General features: G+C 47.9%; 1 pseudogene; it reads left to right on the forward strand.

Moving 5' to 3' along the window:
* Positions 1 to 5,119: 5,119 nt before the first annotated feature.
* On the forward strand, positions 5,120 to 11,874 carry LOC123096473 (peroxidase 4-like; annotated as a pseudogene).
* The last annotated feature ends 11,121 nt before the right edge of the window (positions 11,875 to 22,995 follow it).

The raw sequence follows: 22,995 nt of genomic DNA on the forward strand, positions 1-22,995 counted from the left end.
ATGATGTTCAAGCTGGTTTTTTATTTTGAGGGTGTGTTTGGTTGGAGGAATACCACGGATGGTTTGGGGTTATCCTTGTTTTTTTGGCTCATCGGGTTGTTTGGTGAACACTTGTCTCGCATAGACTCAACAGTTTTATTCAAAAAAAGGAAAAGAGATAGACTCATTTTTTTGAAAATGCACGTCACTTCATTAAGAGAGAAAGGTAATTTGATTACAAGAGGGTTGGAATAGAGTTCTGAAGCCCCTAACGACACAAAACCACATCCACATATACGAAATGAACATGTTGACTATTCCCTATCACCCGGAGTTCTAAGGAAGAAGAAGAAGATAGAAGGTCGGTCTATGTAAAAGTTACCCCTGCCTCGTCCAGACAGCCAACACGGGACGCGATCATGTTCCAAGTTTTATGGTCCTCCCCGTCCGACCTTCCTCTCCTCGCCGCTACCAAATGCTGCCGTCGGGCAAAGCCTGAGCAGCCCATGCATGGTGGCGGCGGTCCTGTAGGTGGTTCCATGACGGTCATCGATCCTCAGCAGTGACTCGAAGAGAATAGTAGTAGCGACAAGAAAAGCACCGACATGGCAATGATCCGGGAGCAGCATCAACGCTCAGCATCGGTCCTGCAAATCGCGCATTAGTGGCATGAAATGCAGCAGCATGGCAACAATCGGGGATCACCGGTAGAGACGCATTGCACTTAGTTGTGGTTGTATGTATCGCGCGTCAGCAACATCAAGGCACCTTTTGTTTTGTGCTCATGGAGTAGTTGTGGCTAAGCGGCTCCCGGGGGCAGTACACAGTCATGGCTTGCTGGTGGCCACTGGTTGCGGGCGGCATGAAGTCCGGAAGGCCATGCTCGCGCCACTGCGGTGGCTGGCGGTAGACGGTCCCCACATCCAGCTCGTGGGTTGCTCCTCTTGTGTGATGTCATAGTGGTGCGGTTTGGTCTCAGAGACAACGTGCATAGCCATGGTGGGTGGCAGGTGTGGCCTCTCGACTGTCGTCATTGCCCTCCTCCACCCAGTCGTTCGGCGCGACTCCAAGTTGCTCAACATTGGATCTTAGCGGTACGACAACACATCTAGCGACAAGATAGAGCGGCAGGTCCGGACAACTGCGAGTTAATTGCAAGAAACCACCACATTTGGGGCATCATTTGCAGAAAACCACGAGGTCACTATTGCAAAAGCCACCGCGTTTTTGGTAAACTTTTTGTAGAAAGCACTGATCGCGTGCTTTGCCGCGTTTGATCGCGTTTCCGACAGGTGGGGCCCGCTAGTCAGGTGCTAACTTGGGAAAAAAAGGCCATGTGTGAGTGTTAACCAAGTCTTCTACCTTCTCCTCTCTTCCACTCTCACACACATTACAACAACCACGTTGTGTGCGTGAACTGGGAGGGGCAGGGCCCGACGTCGTCGGCTGGGACGGGGAGAGCGGAGCCGTCGGCCGGCGAGCAGTCGCCGCTCGTGTGCGTGGTGCAGGAGGACCCTCCTCCCGCGAGCACGCACCCCGGCAAAGAGAATGACTGCCTAACAGCTCCGGTGAGGCGGCCACCCTTCTCCAGCGCGAGCACGCGAGCCGGCGAGGCGGCCACCCTTCTTCCGCGCGAGCACGCGCCCCGGCGAGGCGTTCTCCCTCCTCCCGCGCGAGCATGCGCCCCTGGCTTCCGGCAAGGCGATGTCCCTGACCTCGCGCGCGAGCGCGCCCTTCAGCGCCCGCCATGGCTGCCCCTTGGCTACCTGCAACGGCCGCCGTCGGCCATCAGCGTCGCGGGGAGGGGGGGCAGGACGACGCCGCAGTCGCCGGTCTGGCAGCCCTGCGACCGGTAGGAGGAGGGCAGTAGGGGGACTCGCTGTAGGAGGAGCGTCGGACGCCACGGCGGCCAGTCTAGCAGTTCCCATGACCGGTAGGAGGAGCGGACGCGAGAACGAGCCCTCCCGGCGAGGTGCGGTGCGGCAGGTCGGCGCACGCGAGGGCGAGCCCTCTTGGCGAGGCGGCGGCGACCAGTGTGCGCAGCGGTTGGGTGGTGTCGTCGTCAGCAGTAGCAGGTGGAGCTGGTGCTGCTCGTGGTTCGGCTGGCGCAGAAGAGGCGCAGTGGAGCTGCTGCTGCTGCTCGGCGAGGAGTTCTTCGTGGTGTCCGAGGCCAGAGAGCACGCCCGGATATCCGTCGGCAGAATGAGAGAGAGAGGAGGAGGAGCACAACGAGTTGATGCCTGGGGGAGGGGGTTGATTCCTTTCTTTTTTAAGATCTAGGGGGTTGTATGTCAATTTGTTGCCAAATCAGCATCTTACAACCCGAGCCTACTTGTCAGAAAGTGATCAAACGGTCCAAATACTCCGATCAGTGATTTTGCAAAAGGATTACTAGAAGCGCGGTGATTTTTCCTTTTGCAAAAAATAGTGACCTCGTCGTTTTCTGCAAACGATGCCCCAAATGTGGTGGTTTTATGCAATTAACTCGGACAACTGCCATCTACATCCCCATGAAGCACTCTTCCACTCGAAAATGCATGTGTTATGTGGTCTTGGGTTGCTGGCAAGGGTGGCGACACGTGGTAGTGTTTTCTCTACCATCGGCTACCACTAGCGAGATCGATCCAGCGCTGCCAGGTCATCCTAAACTAGGATTATGGCAATGCCAGTGACATTCCCCGCTCACAAATGATTTCTTTGATCACACGTGAGGACCGTGCATGCATGTAACTGCTAAGATTGTGGAAAGTGGAGGGGTCAACGCAAGATGACTTCGATTTGGTGGTACTTCTCGAGTACATGGTCTCAAGCTCTGGGGTAAAAGCCCTAGGTCTGACCCTAGTTGGTCACACCTGGCAATGACAGTGTTTTGACGTCATTACCTTCTTGTATGCATGGTTTGGAGTTTGCTCAGACTTGATCTTCAGGGTTAAAACCCATGATCTGCCCTTCGGGTTGGATCCTGCGACAGCGGAGCTTGAGCAGCATTGCTACCGAAGAACCTTTCTCGTCGTCCTTGATGTCAAGAGACCATAGATGATGTGGATGGTCATTTCACTAGTTCACCGATCGTTTTTTGATCGCTTGAGAGTTTTCTTTCCTTTTATTCATCTGCCTAGGCATGGCTTCGGTCTTCGATATGTGTTGTGTGTGTGTGTGTGTGTGCGTGTGTGTGAATTGATGTTGATTCTGTGCATTCTAGTCATGCAAAAGTTGGATGTGTACTCATTCCCCTTAATACTTTATTTTAAATCTATAAAGCCCACCCTTTATCGACAAAAAATCATCTACACAGTTCTGCCGGCCGACTCAATCACTTCATGTAGAGTCATCACAATCCAATGTGTTTCTTATCCCTCCAACAAAAAAGAAATTGTACTCATCCAGAGAAACACTTGTCCCTTGCACCAAGCTCATCCCACTTAGTCAAAGAAGGAATTTGTATGTTCCATCCATAAAAAATAGTAGATCACTGGATGGCCACCCCGACCTACCAATCCCTTGCTCTCTGACCAAAACGGACCCTAGAAATGCTCCTCAGAAACAACAAGCACGTACGTACAACCAAAACAAACGACACACAAGGATCGACAGTCAACAGACAAATTGTTGCAGCGAGCTAACCCAGATGTTGTCGTTGAATTTTCATAATGGCAAGTTTGTGGTCAGAGAAGTGCAGCTGCTGCCGCAGCATTTTGGTAGTACGTTGATGAGAGCAGAGTTTCTGCTGGATGGGCGTTGGAACTCTGTTGCGAAAGCTGGTCTTCGACAGTGGGCCCGTTCTGCTACATATGCACGACTAGTAGTCTGATGATGTACTCCATGGCTTTTCTTGAGGGGGCATGCGCATGTGCAGCATTTTGGTGTGCCAAACCTCCGGCGATTGCGGTGCGGTCGGATCCACAAGTCGTTATTTGCTTCCGGCAATCAGCACTGAATTTCTTTTGACTAGAGTGTGGAGTACTTTGAAAGTTCTAACCCGTAAAGCACCAGAACAGAACAGCAAGCATCTACTAAGAAATAGAGTTAATAAACGGTACAACTGTGAACAAGGCACACTCAAATCAAAAGGTTAAGGCTCAAGCTAATTAACTAAGTGGACGTATGATTGGTGCCCAAAGGGTATTACACTCCCCTTTGACTAAACGTAATACTGTTAGGCGCAGGAGTAGTACTAGGAATAAGACTTCTCCTAATTCTTCAGTAAAAAGTGAAGAAGGTAAGAGTAATATGCGGTACTATACGGTCAGGGGATAGATCTTTTTCACATACGGACCTACTCTACGTACAGGGCCATGCTATAGAATTTGCTGATGCACGTATGTATATGCTACCTTGAGGAGAGGAATTCAGGTTGAATTGTCCATGCTTGATATAGATATATAAATGTTTTGACCATGACCACCATGCATGCCTCCAGTTTCTAAGGATGAGCATGGGCCAAATAGTACCGCCGGAGACCCGGTCAGACGTCTGTATGTCCCCGAAACTTGAAAAAACCATTATGAGAAAAATCAGCAGGCAAGATAGTCGGATCATCATCTCGTTCATGATCATGTACCGGCAGGCAGTAGGTAGGCTAACCTTGACATTTGTTGGATACGGAAACAGTGATGCAAAAAATAATTAAGAAAATCATAAGCGTGTTAATGTACTCTTCCTGTGCCAAAGTGTCGCCTTAAAGTCCATGCGAGTGTTACATTAGCACGCTGATGATTTTCTTGATTAAATTTGACCCAGAGAACTATGTAGAGTAGTAAGCTAGCAAACACCGTCCGTAGCACAGGAAAGAAACATGAGGAGACGGAGACATGCTTGCACATGTATGCAAGCATGATTGCCATGACTCTTACTTAACCGTGTCGATGGCACAGTGTCGGCATGCAGCTTTTTCTATCAAAACTGTTCATTTTTCACGAGCTACGTTACATATGCATCTGGTGTGAAACGCGTTATTCCAAAGCGCCGCGCTCGTTTAGATCAACCCTCAAAGTCCACCGGAGTTGGTGAAGACGATGGGGGCATGATGATGCAATCTAATAATATATGATGGCACATGGCAGACTAGTAGTTAGTATAATCATGGCCTCCGGCGTGAGATAGCTTTTTCTTCCTATAAATACCGGCCGCCCCGAGTTCCTCCACCACAGTGGCGGCGCCACGGTAGGGGCGAGCATGGTCGGCCGCCCCGGGTAGCCGAAAATACGTATACAAAAAATACGGTTCATTCTTTCAGTACATCGGCCAATATGTGGGAATTTGCACGGGAGGCACAAAAGCCCAGTCCACGGCCTAAAACCAGTTAGCACGGCCACACGACACCCAATCCTTCGACCGCGTCGTACTCGTACAGGAACACCAGAAAATCCCCAATCGAGCGGAGCAGCAGCGAGAGTAACCTAGCCGTCGCCGGCTCGCCGCCACAAAGCTCCGCCTCGCCGGGCCGCCGCCTCGTCGGTCGCCGCCACAAAGCTCCGCCTCGCCGGGCCGCCGCCTCGTCGCCGAAGAGCTCTGCCTCGCCGGGCCACCGGCCGCGGGCACCTATGGGCGAACGGAAAGAAGCAACGGTGCCGAGCGTGGCCTGTGTGGGAGGAGGCAGCGGCGGCCGTGGATCGAGATCGAGCTCATGCAAACGCGCATCTGCTGTTTGCAAAATCAGCAAGCGCAGCCAGCAGGTAAATAGTGCAATCCATTCTTTGCTACTGAATCTCAAGCTTCTGTTCCTTCAATTTCTAGCCAATTTTTGAACAGGGTCAGTACTTGACATGGTGATTTTGTAATGTAGGGGATCTTTAAGAAGATGAAGCGAATTGCTGCTTATTTTGGAACTCCATCTAATGAATTTCAAGCTCCTGTTCATGTTCCTGAACCTGATGCGAACATTTTATCCACTAAAGCCTCAGATGCAAACATTGTAGAAGATCTAGTTCCTGAACCTGAAGTGTATAATGAGGGCTCTCATGATAACACTTTGCAAACTTCTATTCTAGGATTTAGTTGCTTCGTTTTGTATTAAAAGGGAGATACCAGTGCCTAGTATGGATGAGAATATACCAGCAAGGGGTTACCCAAGGAGTTCCCGCAAAATGGTTAGTTGCTTCCATCACTACAAAGTTGAAATATTCAATGAGGTTCTTGACAGAAACATAGCTGAGATGAATCACCGGTTTAGTGAAACTTCAACAAGGTTATTGATATGCATTGCTAGTCTAGATCCAAGAGACTCATTTGGCAGATTTAATCATGAGAACCTACTTGAGCTTGCATCTATGTACTCAGTCGAGTTCGATCCAGAAGAACAATATCATTTGGATGGTCAACTCAAGATATACATTGATATGATGAAAAGGTCTGATGTTTTTTGCAGTTGTGGCAGTCTCGCTAATCTTGCTCTCAAGTTGGTTGAAACTAAGGAACATTTACACTTTCCTTTGGTTTACCGGCTCATCACACTTACTTTGACTTTGCCAGTAGCGGCGGCATCTGTTGAAAGAGTTTTCTCAGCCATGAATATCATTAAAACAGATTTGAGAAATAAGATATCTGATGATTGGTTGAATGATATGATGATATGCTATGTAGAGAGAGATATATTTGCTGGAACTGATGACAAGAAGATCATAGAACATTTTCACAGCTTGAGAGACCGTAGAGGCCATCTACCCAACCCTCCCCGTATACTTACGACTTAGGGTAAATACTTTTGTTATCTGTTTCAAACTATTTGTCTACTTATTCCAATACATGTATTGATATCAGCTTGTTCACCTGTTGTAGGTATCTTTTAGTCATGGAGTTGGACATTTTGGGCCATGGAATGAATTATTCAAGCAGCGGGAGTCCAAGTTAGTAGTTATGTGTGACGTTTATGTTATATTTTGTGATTTTAGGTGGTTACAACCTAGTTCTCGAGAATCTTGAAATGTTCTGAATCATTGGTCATGTAAATTCTCGAGTGCATCTAGCTTCATATTTGAATTTTATGAGATTTGGTTCAACGGACTTGCATTCGTCGATCAATTTTTTATACCTTCAATGTTTCGCCCCGGCTAAGTTCAATTCCTGGATCCGCCACTGCTCCACCACATCTAGCAAACAAGCTCTCTCAAGGCACTATCTAGCTGACTAGAATAGACCGATCATGGCAGCGCGCGCCATTGCTGTCCTCTCGCTCTTCCTCGCGCTGGTTGCCATCGCCAGCGGAGGAGCGTCGGCGCAGCTGGGTCGTCGGGATTCTACTCCCGCTCGTGCCCGGGCATGCTCAAAGCCGTGCGCTCGGCGCTGCACCCGGCCATCGCCAGGGAGCGGCGCGTGGGCGCCTCCATCGTCCGCCTCTTCTTCCACGACTGCTTCGTCCAGGGCTGCGACGCCTCGCTGCTGCTGGACGACGCGCCGGGCCTGCGCGGCGAGAAGAACGCCACGCCCAACAAGAACTCCGCCAGGGGGTTCGAGGTCATCGACGCCGTCAAGGCGGCCGTCGAGGGGTGTTGTCCCGGCGTCGTCTCTTGCGCCGACATCCTGGCCATCGCGGCCGAGGAGAGCGTCGCTTTCGTAAGTATCCATACATTCATAGTCATGCTTAGGTAGCTACTACTGTACTACGTACCCTTCAACAAAGTCGAACACTACTGTGACATGCTGTAGCTGGGTGGGCCGAGCTGGGAGGTGAAGATGGGGCGGAGGGACTCGACGACGGCGAGCTTCAACGGCGCCGAGAACAACATCCCTCCCCCGACATCGGGGCTCGCGAACCTTACGTCCCTCTTCGCGGCGCAGGGGCTCTCCCAGAAAGACATGGTCGCACTCTCAGGTAGTACAATTTTGCGGTTGCACTCTAAACCAACATAATTTGTCATGGGCAAGTAGTACCTCGGTCCTAGTTTATTGGTCTTCATAGTATTTTGTGTCAAATTTTGACCATGAATTTAACTAATAAAATGTTAACGCATATGATAAAAAATTATACCATTGGATTCATATTTAAACATTGTTTTCAATGGTATAATTTTTTCCTAAAATCTAAAAAGTGCATACGCACTATTTGGACACATCGAGCGGCCGGCTCGCGGTCGCACGATCCGGCCATCACAACCGCTATCTGACAAGTTCCCGGCCCACCGACAGCCTCTCTCTGTCTTCCCCGCAGCACCCGCTTCTCTCTCTCACTCTCCCCACGGATCTGGATCAGACGGGGCACACCGGCCTCTCCCCTCAACGCCGACCACCAGGAGCCTCCCACTAATCGGCCACCACGCTCCACCGGCGGATCGAGGGAGGGGAGGACCACCCCCGCGTGGCTCTGCCCCGAGGTCGTCGTCGCACCACCACGACGGCGGTTGGCTTGGCCGCACCACCACCAGCCCACTCCACCATGGCGTCCTCTCCAACTGCCCCGCTCCTCCCTGCGCAACCAGATCCAGCCCCATCGCCGCCGTGCCCCGCCGTCGTCGACGGGATGCGGCCGTCGTCTCCTTCGTCTGCCCGAGGTTGGTTGAGATTCCTTCCCTTCCCGCTCCGACTGAGCCCACTCCCCCATCTGCTTGCTCTTTGATGATCTCCTCCACGTGCCTGGACACCGTGATGGCGGAGGTGGAGGATTCTCTGGTCACGGTGGCGTTTGATGGCTGTGTCACGCGATGGCGAAGATGGAGCAGCCTCCGGTGGTGGTGGTGTCTGATGTGGTCTTTCCGGTCATGATCTGTCAAGCGGAGGTGCAGCAGTGTCAGGTCCCAGCGCCGGCAGCGATTCTGGCCTGATTCAGGCAGAAGGGTCCCGTGGGAGAGCATTGACACCTTCTCGTCTGAAATTCGTTGACTGGACCATCATAGCCTAGCGATTCTGGGTGCCTGCATGTCAATACAGTGTAGTAGTATTTGCTAGTAGTTCTGGCACACGAGTCTAGTTTATATTTATATTTTTAATGTTTGTTTTCCTTTTTCTAATTGAGTGCTAGTCTGCTACTCAGTACATGACTAAAGCAAAATAGTCCAATTATATGTGTGTTCCATCGTCCTTGCAGAAACTGAATGATTGGGTGGTGAAATAAGTGTTTTGTTTAGTCAACTAACACTGTAACGTTTGTATGTTTTGATTTTTGGGCGGCGATTTGAGTTGGAATAGAAGAAGGGAAGTACATAAGAGTACCGAGAGGATAGTTCTAATGTTATTGCTCAACCCTCTCAAAATGTATTTGTGTGGTTTCTCTGTTTTCTAATAAGTTGCATGCATATAAATAACCAGTTGGCTATTTTGTTGTCATAGTTGCACAGAAACGTAAATGTAGTTGGATCATGCATATACAAATCTCAGTTGGCTAGCCAACTTATGAAGTTGCACAGTGAGAGCTAACCAGTTGCACAAACGATAGTATTCAGATGGATGCATTGTGTAAACCATGTTCAAGCAGTATATGTGTTCATTTGGTTGCACACTCATGTGTGCTCTGTTGTCACAAGGGTATGCATTCATACATGGGTTTGCAAATCAAAGCAATACATATCCTAGCTGGCTTAGTCACACTTATGCAGTTGTATAGGGAAGGGCTATATAGTTGCATGGTTGACAACTAGTTTAGTTTTGGCTTCAATGCCTAAATCATGACCATGCAGTGTGTATGCTGATTTTTTGGTTGCACACTCATGTGTGACCTGTTGGCCATACAGTGCATCAAGTTGCACACATTTTTGTTTTTTTTGTAGGTGTGCTTTGAAAAATCAACATTACTTGCTTACCTCATGGCATTTTTTTGATATCAATTGTTTTTGCTCATTTTTTCTCTTTAATACATTTGGTTGCTTCGACTAATTTGTTTGTTCGCTTTTCTTTTCACAGACCAAAAATGGTTGTAGAAGGATATGCGGCTCCTAGTGAAGGAGAGGTATGTTTGCTTTTTTCATCATTTTTCATTTATCCTTGTGGCAGTTTTGTTTTGCAATTATAATAACTATTTTGGGGGGGGGGGGGGGGGGGTGTTCCTGACCATGTTATGTGTTTTTTTTGTTCTATCCAGGGGCCTGTAAACAATTCTTCTCAGTGGAACTCGAAACAGCCCGCCAAGCGGCAGCCGCGTCGTGCTGATATCGATGGGGAGGCAGAGGATGACGAGGTAAGTATCGTGCAAGGTTTTCGACTCGACAAGTCATTCTGGGGTAGCGACTCTTGACGAGTCATGCCATGCCGATCTAGTCGAGGTGTCTGAGTCGACTTCTAGTTACGACTCATCGACTAGTCGTGACTATTCGTTCAACTCAAAAACAGGGGTACCGAGCAAGCAGTGAGGGTGCATTTCCCTTTTTTGCACATACACAAGTTACTTTTTCCATGCATCCTTTAGGTTGGTGACCCATTCCTCTTCGTGAAACGGCGGAAATGGAAGGCGACCACGCAGGTTGGAGTTGTAGCTGGAGTTGGCACATCGTCTGCAGCAGCTGCCGAGGTAACATAAAACGGCATTAGGATTTTTTTTCCTACACAAAGAAACCTGGGATATTATTTTTTACGCGGTTGCACAAGAACTAGCTAGGTGTTGGCATCCTGAAACTTTTATAGTTGTACAAAAATCAATTAAGAGTTGGTATTCTCAACTTTTCAAATAGTTGCACAACAGTATCACACGAGTTGGCATCCTCGACTTTCATAGTTGCACCAGAACCATTTGGGAGTTGGCAGTCTCAACTTTTTGAATAGTCACATAACAATATCACATGAGTTGGCATCCGCAACTATTTAAGTTGTACAAGAACCAATCAGGAGTTGGCATCATCAATTTTTTAATAGTTACGCAACAGTGCCACATGAGTTGGCATCTTCAACTTCTTTAGTTGCACAAGAATCATTCAGTAGTTGGCATCCTCATGTGTTCACATGCATATGATTTTCTAGGTTTGCAAATGCACTTGACTATAGTTGCACTACTTATTTGGAAGTTTATAATCTGTTAAATTCACTATTTTATCTATTTTCTTGTGTTTAGATAGGCTAAATTCATCATGTTCCTCGGTTCAAAATTCATTACATAGCTGCATAAACACGCAACATGATTTGCATGCAGGAGTACTTGCAGTTGCACAAAATAGATGATGTAGTTGCACAACAGCCAACATAAAGTTTAGTTTTGGAATTCTGCATACAGATTTTTAGCTAAAACCAAAATGAATCTGAAATTATCTGAGTTGGCATCTTTTACTTTTATATGAGTTGAAGATGCCAACTAATGAAATTCAAACCCCACAAGTGGATGGATATGGGAGTGTTGTCGGTTGCACATTTGTACCCGTTAAGTTGCACAAATACAAGCTAGTGCTGGTTCATTTTTTTCTCAAGCTTCTTTTTTTGCATCATGTGCAGGTTTTACAGGCTATGGGGGTGCATGAACTGATGTAGATTTTTGCACACAATTCTAAGCTACAAAGTGACATATACTACTGTGTGGAAAGATCAAAGGAAAAAAAACATATACTTCTTGTCTAGTTGGTAGTTATATTTTCATTGTACCTACAATGTGCTTTTTTTTTGCTACAGTGACACTGGTTCTTCTGCATTATGTGTGAAATAAGACTCTATATGTGCTCTCTTATACATATTTGCATATTTTCTGTGTTTTGTTGCACACATTGCTGCAAAAGTTGACTTGTCTTATGATCTAGTTGCACAATAATTAGTTAAAATTGCACAGGTACCGGATCTCCCCATTTTTTTATCCTTGTTTGTGTTGTCTTTTAAGTATGGAGAAGCTATTTTTCAAAGAGAAATTTGGTGTGGGGGTGAAAGGGAAAGTCAAGGAGTGAGGATCTGGACATGAGGAGAAAGGATCAACCTCTTTTTTCACCCTTGTTGGTGCTGCCTGGTACTTTCTATCTGTCCTCCCTCTTTTTCTTCTTTTTTCGCAGCAAATTGTTCCATAGCATTGTTATTTCACCTTGATTCATCTGCCATGGCAGCTCCGGTGATGGAGATCCAGAACTGGGAACCCCTTGTTTCGTGGAGAAGAAGCTAGGTGGGGGCAGGTAGGGGCATATGGGGAGAAGGTTGATGGCCAAGAGGGCGTGAGAGCTTCGAGTGCTTCAGGAGGGGAGGGAAGGGCATGTGATGGCCTGGGGACCGTGTCCTGTGTGTGGTTTGTTGGGTTGGCGTGGGTTTGTAGCTAGATTTCCTTTTCTGGGGCCAGGGGGACCGAATCTGTGACGCCCCCGATTTGACCATACACTAATCATGCACGCAAATGTGTACGATCAAGATCAGGGACTCACGGGAAGATATCACAACTCAACTCTACAACATAAATAAGTCATACAAGCATCATAATACAAGCCAGGGGCCTCGAGGGCTCGAATACAAGCGCTCGATCACAGACGAGTCAGCGGAAGCAACAATATCTGAGTACAGACATAAGTTAAACAAGTTTGCCTTAAGAAGGCTAGCACAAACTGGGATACAGATCGAACGAGGCGCAGGCCTCCTGCCTGGGATCCTCCTAACTACTCCTGGTCGTCGTCAGCGGCCTGCACGTAGTAGTAGGCACCTCCAGTGTCGTAGGAGTCGTCGTCGATGGTGGCGTCTGGCTCCTGGGCTCCAGCATCTGGTTGCGACAACCAGGTAGAAAGGAAAGGGGGAAAAAGAGGGAGAAAGGCAACCGTGAGTACTCATCCAAAGTACTCGCAAGCAAGGAGCTACACTACATATGCATGGGTATATGTGTAAAGGGCCATATCAGTGGACTGAACTGCAGAATGCCAGAATAAGAGGGGGATAGCTAATCCTGTCGAAGACTACGCTTCTGGCCATCTCCATCTTGCAGCATGTAGAAGAGAGTAGATTGAAGTCCTCCAAGTAGCATCGCATAGCATAATCCTACCCGGCGATCCCCTCCTCGTCGCCCTGTTAGAGAGCGATCACCGGGTTGTATCTGGCACTTGGAAGGGTGTGTTTTATTCAGTATCCAGTTCTAGTTGTCATAAGGTCAAGGTACAACTCCGGGTCGTCCTTTTACCGAGGGACACGGCTATTCGAATAGATAAACTTCCCTGCAGGGGTGCACCACATAACCCAACACGCTCGATCCCATTTGGCCGGACACACTTTTCTGGGTCATGCCCGGCCTCGGAAGATCAACACGTCGCAGCCCCACCTAAGCACAACAGAGAGGTCAGCACGCCGGTCTAACCCTATGCGCGCAGGGGTCTGGGCCCATCGCCCTATGCACACCTGCACGTTGCGTACGCGGCCGGAAGCAGACCTAGCCTAGTGGCGTTCCAGTCCAATCCGGCGCGCGCCACTCAGTCGCTGACGTCACGAAGGCTTCGGCTGATACCACGACGCCGGGATACCCATAACTACTCCCGCGTAGATGGTTAGTGCGTATAGACCAAATGGCCAGACTCAGATCAAATACCAAGAACTCGTTAAGCGTGTTATGTATCCGCGAACGCCGATCCAGGGCCAGGCCCACCTCTCTCCTAGGTGGTCTCAACCTGCCCTGTCGCTCCGCCACAAAGTAACAGTCGGGGGCCGTCAGGAACCCAGGCCCACCTCTACCGGGATGGAGCCACCTGTCCTTTCAGCCCCCTCATCAGAATCACTTGCGGGTACTCAACGAGCCGACCCGACTTTAGTCATCACATGTGTCACGTATATAAAGTATATAGTATATACCCGTGTTCACCTCCCGAAGTGATCACGGCCCAGTAGTATAGCATGGCAGACGGACAAGAGTGTAGGGCCACTGATGGAACACTAGCATCCTATACTAAGCAGTAGGATAGCAGGCAAGGGTAACAACTGTAGCAACAATGACAAGCTATGCATCAGGATAGGATTAACGGAAAGCAGTAACATGCTACACTACTCTAATGCAAGCAGTATAGAGAAGAATAGGCGATATCTGGTGATCAAGGGGTGGTGCTTGCCTGGTTGCTCTGGCAAGAAGGGTTCGTCGTTGATGTAGTCGATCACAGGGGTACCGGCAGCGGTCTCACGGTCTATCGGAAAGAAGTAACGGAGGGGGAACACAATAAATAACAGAGTAATCAAAGCATCACAAAGCGTAACATGGCAATACGCGGTGCTAAAGGTGATCTAACGCAGGGATAGGTAATACCGGCGAAGGGGGAAAACATCCGGGAAAGTATCCCCGGTGTTTGGTGTTTGCGGACAAATGAACCGGAGGGGAAAAGTTGCGTGTTCGCTATGCTAGGGATGTGTGGCGGACGAATGGGCTGCGTATTCGGATTCGTCTCGTCGTTCTGAGCAACTTCCAAATATAAATTATTTTAATCGGAGTTATGGTTTATTTTCTATGATTTTCCAAAGATTTAATAATATTCTGAATTTATTTATTTATTCGAATGTTGACAGAAATGCAATTATTACATAGTGATGGGCTAACCACAGTCAAGGACATGTGGGGGCCAGGGAGCTGGGTTGACCCAGTCAACATTGACTTGTCAAAATGTGAATAGTAAAAGTGGAACCCGCATGTCATAGGCTATACCTAAACAAATAAATAAATGCTAACCTAATTAATGGGGTCCACATGTCATCTGCTAGTACCTTAACCTAACTACTAATTAACCCAATACTGATTGAACGGGGGGTGGCCTCACATCAAGTGGATGTGTCCCATGGCCAACACAGCACGCACGGGGGCATAGCAAAAGTGGCCGTGGCCAAGCATCAGCAGCAGTTAGTCGATGAGCAGTAAGTAGCAGCAGTAAGCGGCATGAGCAGCGTCGCGTAGCAGAGCAAGAAGCATCGGCAGCCAGGAGCGGAGGCAAGCACGCGGGCGCGCGTGCACGCGCGGTGCGCGGCCAGGGGAAGGCGAGCGCGCGTGTGGGCGACGGCTGCGGTGGCCAGGCGCGGCCGGGCGGAACAGCAGGCAAGGCGAGCGGCGCGCGAGCAGCAACGACACAAGCAGCAACAGCAGATAGAACAGCGGCGGCGGCGCCTAGGAGCAGCGGCACGCAGCGGCCAGCAACCAGATTAGCAACGAAGCAGCAGCCAGTGCAAGGCATAGCAGCAGCGCAGAGCACACACGCACATACGTACGCGTACACGCGAGATCGGGTACGATGGTGAAGGCGGCCTACGGTGTCCAAAACGAAAGGGGGGAAGGGGGACCCGAGGGAGGAGCTCAACGTGAGTTCGTCGGCGTGCTCGGGGAGGGTTGGGGTGGACCGGAGCGACGGCATCGACTGCGAGTTGGTGGCGGCCAGTTGAAGAAGACGGTGATGGCGTCGGCTACGCAGCTCCTCTGCTCAAGATGGTCCCCTGAACGGATGAAGCCGAGCGTGGAGATCCTCCAGGACGTGTTCCCGAGCGACGACGACAATGGTGGCCGCGGCAAGAGGACGAGGCAGTGGTGACCGCGGAGCAAATCGAGCTCAAAATCGAGCGGAGGAGGAGGGGGCTGATGGCGGATCCTGGGGGGAATGGACGAGAGCGGTCTAGGGTTTCGCGGGGGCGTGCTTATAGGACCAGAGGGGCGACGTGGAGGCCATCCATGGCCAGGGCGCCATGGATGTCTGCCACGCCTCTGTTCTGTGAACAGAGGAAAGGGGAGACGGGAGTACGTGGGCCGGCCTGCCTGGCAGGGGCCAGCTGAGCCATGGCCCAGTAGGGGAGGGGGTTTTCTTTCTCTTGTTTTAGTTTAGTTACTGTTTTCTATTTCTATTTTCTTTTATTTCTTCTTTTCTGTTTTCTCTTTGTTTCCTATTATTTTAGTTTTAGTAAAATATACACGTAGCATCTAAATTAGTATTTCAACTTAGTCCATAGTCACAAAAAGTCTAGTCCTCAAATAAATTAGTTTGACATTTTATTAATTAGAAAAGGTATTTTAAAAATTATTTTTACTGCTGTTTTATTCATCTTATAATACTTAAACATTTTATAAATGTGTGGTTTCTCCACCATAATTACCTATGCAATATTTGGTTCACTCCGAACATTTTAGTTTTAACGTTTGAAAACTTTTATTGTTTGCCTTTGTTTTAAATTTGAAATTCGGACTAGTTTTCGAACTAATGCGAGTTTATCGACAGTAACCGAGGTGACGTGGCATCATTAGCGGAGGTTCACTGTAGCTTAATTATCCGGGCGTCACAATTCTCCTCCACTACAAGAAATCTCGTCCCGAGATTTAAGAGGTAGAGTAAGGGGAAAATTCTGGTTACGGAATTCTAACGAATCTTCCCGGTCTTGGTTGCTCTTCTTGAAGAAGTTGATCCGTTACGTTGATGTCTTCATTTTTCATGCTTAAGGTAATCATGATGAAGCTGGCATCCTTTCTTCGGGAACTCCATCGTACTTACGAAGGACAAGGGGTAACTTCGGAATAACAGACCTCTGAACGGTTGACTATCTGGTTGATAACATCGGGGAAGGTGGCAGAAAGTAACTCTCGAATGGAAATTTAAGACAATATCGAGAGCAAAGTAAGGAGGTATCGTGGGGAAGTTTCGAGCGGGCAGGCAATCGCTCGATGCCTGTAGGGTTCAGAGCAACGGGAATAAGTATTGTGTCTGATACCAAAATTGATGATCTCACGAAAGGTGGCACGTGAATTACATACGAAGCCAACGTGAGGAATAACCTTGGGAACAGGGGGTGTACAAGAGAGTCAGGTTTCGATCCTGTGGAACTGTGGGTTATGGGCCCACCCTGTGGATTAAAAGTAGGAGGAATGGTAACATCTTGCACGGTCATGGTAGCAAGGCATGTCAGAGGGTAGCCTGTCAGTTTTGTTGGCAACAACGTTGGTACCAAGGGTGAGGGACGAAGAGAACCATTTTCCTGCTCGTTGGAACGAGGCGGACCAATAGGCAAGGTTCTCGTCCATCGGTGGTTACCGGAATGTCATCAACAATAGTAACAGGGCCTTACTGACAGAGTGGTGCAACAAGGTGCTTCCCTAAGCAGGGAATTATCACTGCTCAGCTAAGTCAGATTACAAGAAACGTTAATCCAAACAATGGAAAGGAAAAATGTGATTATCAGATTAAACAGAACAATGGAAAGGAAAATGTGTTAAAACACATATTTCAGGGGTATAACCTTCCCAAAGGCAAGCAGAGCATGATATCCATGAGAGGATATAATGTAGAAAACCCTTTAGGAAAGGGGAGAGAAATTTCATGACATTACCCGTACAACGGTGTTTGGATAATTGAGCAAGAAACATTTAGCATTGGGCTTCAAATGTTCTTGTTGAAAATCGAAGTACCATAGACATGCTTCGAGATAGCATTGACATGGTCAACAGGTGAAGATCAGACTTTGGAAACAAAAAGGATCCATCAGGAACAACTTATAGAATAAGTCTTCCAATTTCCTCATGGAAGAATGGATAACCTTGCTGAAAGGAAAGCTTATAACAATAGGTCCTCCGGCCAGGTGTGTTTGGCATGTCATCACCTTACCGGGTCATAAATAGGCCAATGTTATAACTCTTGGAAATATGTTCCAACCATCATATCTGACCGAGATTCGGATCTGATTGGTGTCAGGATAACTCAGACTCAGGGTGCCTGAGAAGAAAGGTGCAACACAAATTGTCGAAACGACATCGAAGATTCTCGGGAGATGAACTATGGAAGCGAGTTCCGAACAAGGGTTCATCATTACATCAAGGAGAGGTGAGGAGGTGACTGATTGACTCAGCGACAATCCATTGAGATTTCCAAAAGATGGATTTCCACCACTATGTGAACAAGGAGATAACATTAGCTAGATCGAATGACTTAATGATGTATGCTCGAGGAAAACATACACAGTTAAACATTGGTTGAAATGTGCACCCGAAATATGGGCTAGGTAGCACAATCAATGTTCGAATGGTGATTCATTATGCCATAGACGTAGAATGAAACTATAGACCAATAACTTCAAAGCAATAGGGTTGCTAGAAGTTTAGAATTTACACATCACAGACCATTTGTCGGTATTCCTGTTAGAAACAACACGGGGACCAAGAAAGAATGGTGATGGGGAAAAGTATCACTGTACCAAGATGTCATACGAGGTGGTGAGATTCTTACGACATACTTGACATAAAAGATGGTAATACTCCAGGGTAGAACATATCATAAGCTAGATAGCAAGGAAATCAAGGTACAACACAAAACACAAACAAGTTTGTGTTGAATGGAAGGCAATAAAATGGTCGATGATAAAACAAATCATCGAGGGCAAGGATGGTATTTCTCATCCAGAATTCGATAGATATCTTGGAAGAGCTCAGAATGTTGATGATGTTCACGACACATTTGTAGCGAGAATTTATGAAGAGGTAATCGATCGGCGATGACATCAAGTCAAAGGAATGATGAAGCAAAAAGTTATTGGAACCAGGGGTACGACACAAACTCGAAATCAAGCTTGCTGTTCAAGGCGAAATGATATGACGAGGAAAATCGACGTAAGCTTAGCTCATCGTCGAAAGTGGTGCTCCGGGAATAAAGACCAGGTAGCACAGTTAAAATCGGCACGATAATGATGTAGCCAATCAGGCTAGGAATGACGTGATCGGGTACAAGCTCATAAGTAAAGAAGATTACTAAGAGTTGTTTAATCGCAGTGCGGACTCGATTCAGTTATCGGTGGTTTTGAGTGTTTAAAAACTCGAAGCCCGTGAAAATTTGGAATCAATGAGAATGTAGCACTTGATGGAGAACTCATAATAAGTTATGCAGTTCCGTGATAATCTCGAGATACCAGGGGGGGTAATACTCGACGACAAACCAAAGTAGAGGTTGGACTGGGGTATTGCTCTTACAGAAGACAAGTGCTTAACTTGTACGAGAAATGGTATTTAAAAGAGAACATGGTCGGAACCACGATTGCAAAAGGCCAGATCCCAGATATAAGATGAACTTATACCAAGGGAATAATTAATTTAAGAAAAGCTTTAATGATAAGATCTACATCGTGTCCATGGGCATGAACGCAAAGTTCAAGGTCGACTCCCACTTCTTCAATGCATAACCTTTCATTCACTTCTCGCGTTTGATGAAGTTGCAGTGTTGAAAAATTTTATCTGGCAAAATACCAGAAGAGTATGACTCATGAAAACTTTCGAGTTCACACATATTATGAAAGGCATAGGTTCAACCCATCAAGGCATCTTAGGAACATATACCACAAACTTCGGAGTAAATATTACAAGCTCGCAAGAAGAGCATTGTTCAAAAACAGATGATACAATTTACCAAAGGCATTATATACCCGTGGAAAGGCTCACAAGGTTATTCAATATGAAGGACACTGTCGGATAATAATCTAACAAAGGATTTGGTGGTCCACAAGGGATCAGATGTGAGCATCGGTACTCAACTAGAGGAAGAAAGGATGCAAGGGGATCAGATTATAGAAACAACTGGCTAACTCAAAGCTCAAATGCAAAGGAATTATGATTTCCAAATCAAGGGATCAGAAGCAAACGCTCTGATTAAGGATGGATAAGTTGAATAGCCTTAGGGGTACAATTGATGGCAATTTGATTGGTCGATACCAGCTCATGTTTAAAATGACGTTTGAGCCAGAAGGAAGAATCCTAGGATCTGATTGAGGATTGCGAGCATTTGCAACAAATTGAATCAACGGACTCAAAATGATAATGACAAGAGATGCCAATAAGATTACGAGACTTGTGGGATTAACCATAATGCAAGCAAACAAGAATTTCAAGAGCAATAGGCTCCTGAGGATTTTCGGAAGATCGAATAGTATTCTGAAGACTATTGTGGAATACTTGAATCAACTGGGGATGCCCGGATACTCGGTAAGTGCGAGAATTATCCGTAGGGGTATTCAGGTGACAAAGAACAGCAAGGCAGTAAGCTCAAAGGATTCTCGGAACAACAGAGAGAATTTCGGGGTATCTTGTAATAACACGATCAACTGGGAAACATTGTATGAATGGCGAGTATACGTGGTTATCCATAGGAGTTTATCGATGAAAGGGAATTGCAAAAGCGATGAACACAAGTTCTCGGGTTATCAGCGGAGAGTATTTTCAGGGTCTTCACGTGCAGCAGACGATCATCAGTAATAAGGGGCTCTCCGGGTGAAAGTGATAACGAGATCCTAATGTTAGATTTAGTAAAATTCACTTAACCCGAATAGAAGAGAGATCAGAGTCCCAGAGTATAGACAAGGAGTAAAAGATCCTAATACCACCCAATGGCGACGTGGGCCCGTAAGCCACACAGCCATGTTAGTAAAAGTTTTTCAACGACTAGACTCGACTTCGGCCAAGGAGTTGGAAAGGGGGATTCCTACAGGCAGTCGGCTCTGATACCAACTTGTGACGCCCCCGATTTGACCGCACACTAATCATGCACGCAAATGTGTACGATCAAGATCAGGGTCTCACGGGAGGATATCACAACACAACTCTAAAACATAAATAAATCATACAAGCATCATAATACAAGCCAGGGGCCTCGAGGGCTCGAATACAAGTGCTCGATCATAGACAAGTCAGTGGAAGCAACAATATCTGAGTACAGACATAAGTTAAACAAATTTGCCTTAAGAAGGCTAGCACAAACTGGGATATAGATCGAAAGAGGCGCAGGCCTCCTGCCTGGGATCCTCCTATACTACTCCTGGTCGTCGTCAGCGGCCTGCACGTAGTAGTAGGCACCTCCGGTGTAGTAGGAGTCGTCGTCGACGGTGGCGTCTCGCTCCTGGGCTCCAGCATCTGGTTGCGACAACCAGGTAGAATGGAAAGGGGGAAAAGGGGGAGAAAGGCAACCGTGAGTACTCATCCAAAGTACTCGCAAGCAAGGAGCTACACTACATATGCATGGGTATATGTGTACAGGGCCATATCAGTGGAATGAACTGCAGAATGTCAGAATAAGAGGGGGATAGCTAATCCTGTCGAAGACTACGCTTCTGGCAACCTCCATCTTGCAGCATGTAGAAGAGAGTAGATTGAAGTCCTACAAGTAGCATTGCATAGCATAATCCTACCCGACGATCCCCTCCTCGTCGCCCTGTTAGAGAGCAATCACCGGGTTGTATCTGGTACTTGGAAGGGTGTGTTTTATAAATATCCAGTTCTAGTTGTCATAAGGTCGAGGTACAACTCCGGGTCGTCCTTTTACCGAGGGACACGGCTATTTGAATAGATAAACTTCCCTGCAGGGTGCACCACATAACCCAACACGCTCGATCCCATTTGGACGGACACACTTTCCTGGGTCATGCCCGGCCTCGTAAGATCAACACGTCGCAACCCCACCTAAGCACAACAGAGAGGTCAGCACGCCGGTCTAACCCTATGCGCACAGGGGTCTGGGCCCATCGCCCTATGCACACCTGCACGTTGCGTACGCGGCCAGAAGCAGACCTAGCCTAGTGGCGTTCGAGTCCAATCCGGCGCGCGCCACTCAGTCGCTGACGTCACGAAGGCTTCGGCTGATACCACGATGTCGGGATACCCATAACTACTCCCGCGTAGATGGTTAGTGCGTATAGACCAAATGGCCAGACTCAGATCAAATACCCAGAACTCGTTAAGCGTGTTATTTATCCGCGAACGCCGACCAGGGCCAGGCCCACCTCTCTCCTAGGTGGTCTCAACCTGCCCTGTCGCTCCGCCATAAAGTAACAGTCGGGGGCCGTCAGGAACCCAGGTCCACCTCTACCGGGGTGGAGCCACCTGTCCTTTCAGCCCCCTCATCAGAATCACTTGCGGGTACTCAAGGAGCCGACCCGACTTTAGTCACCACATGTGTCGTGTATATAAAGTATACAATATACTCCCGTGATCACCTCCCGAAGTGACCACGGCCCAGTAGTATAGCATGGCAGACGGACAAGAGTGTAGGGCCACTGATGGAACACTAGCATCCTATACTAAGCAGTAGGATAGCAGGCAAGGGTAACAACTGTAGCAACAATGACAGGCTATGCATCAGGATAGGATTAACGGAAAGCAGTAACATGCTACACTACTCTAATGCAAGCAGTATAGAGAAGAATAGGCGATATCTGGTGATCAAGGGGGGGCTTGCCTGGTTGCTCTGGCAAGAAGGGTTCGTCGTTGATGTAGTCGATCACAGGGGTACCGACAGCGGTCTCAGGGTCTACCGGAAAGAAGTAACGGAGGGGGAACACAATAAATAACAGAGTAATCAAAGCATCACAAAGCGTAACATGGCAATACGCGGTGCTAAAGGTGATCTAACGCAGGGATAGGTAATACCGGCGAAGGGGGAAAACATCCGGGAAAGTATCCCCGGTGTTTGGTGTTTGCGGACAAATGAACCGGAGGGGAAAAGTTGCGTGTTCGCTATGCTAGGGATGTGTGGCGGACGAATGGGCTGCGTATTCGGATTCGTCTTGTCGTTTTGAGCAACTTCCAAATATAAATTATTTTAATCGGAGTTATGGTTTATTTTCTATGATTTTCCAAAGATTTAATAATATTCTGAATTTATTTATTTATTCGAATTTTGACAGAAATGCAATTATTACATAGTGATGGGCTAACCATAGTCAAGGACATGTGGGGGCCAGGGAGCTGGGTTGACCCAGTCAACATTGACTTGTCAAAATGTGAATAGTAAAAGTGAAACCCGCATGTCATAGGCTATACCTAAACAAATAAATAAACGCTAACCTAATTAATGGGGTCCACATGTCATCTGCTAGTACCTTAACCTAACTACTAATTAACCCAATACTGATTGAACGGGGGGTAGCCTCACATCAAGTGGATGTGTTCCCATGGCCAACACAGCATGCACGGGGGCATAGCAAAAGTGGCCGTGGCCAAGCATCAGCAGCAGTTAGCCGATGAGCAGTAAGTAGCAGCAGTAAGCGGCATGAGCAGCGTCGCGTAGCAGAGCAAGAAGCATCGGCAGCCAGGAGCGGAGGCAAGCACGCGGGCGCGCGTGCACGCGCGGTGCGCGGCCAGGGGAAGGCGAGCGCGCGTGTGGGCGACGGCTGCGGTGGCCAGGCGCGGCCGGGCGGAATAGCAGGCAAGGCGAGCGGCGCGCGAGCAGCAAC

Source organism: Triticum aestivum, chromosome 4D (assembly GCF_018294505.1).
Source record: "Triticum aestivum cultivar Chinese Spring chromosome 4D, IWGSC CS RefSeq v2.1, whole genome shotgun sequence".
NCBI lineage: Eukaryota > Viridiplantae > Streptophyta > Magnoliopsida > Poales > Poaceae > Triticum > Triticum aestivum.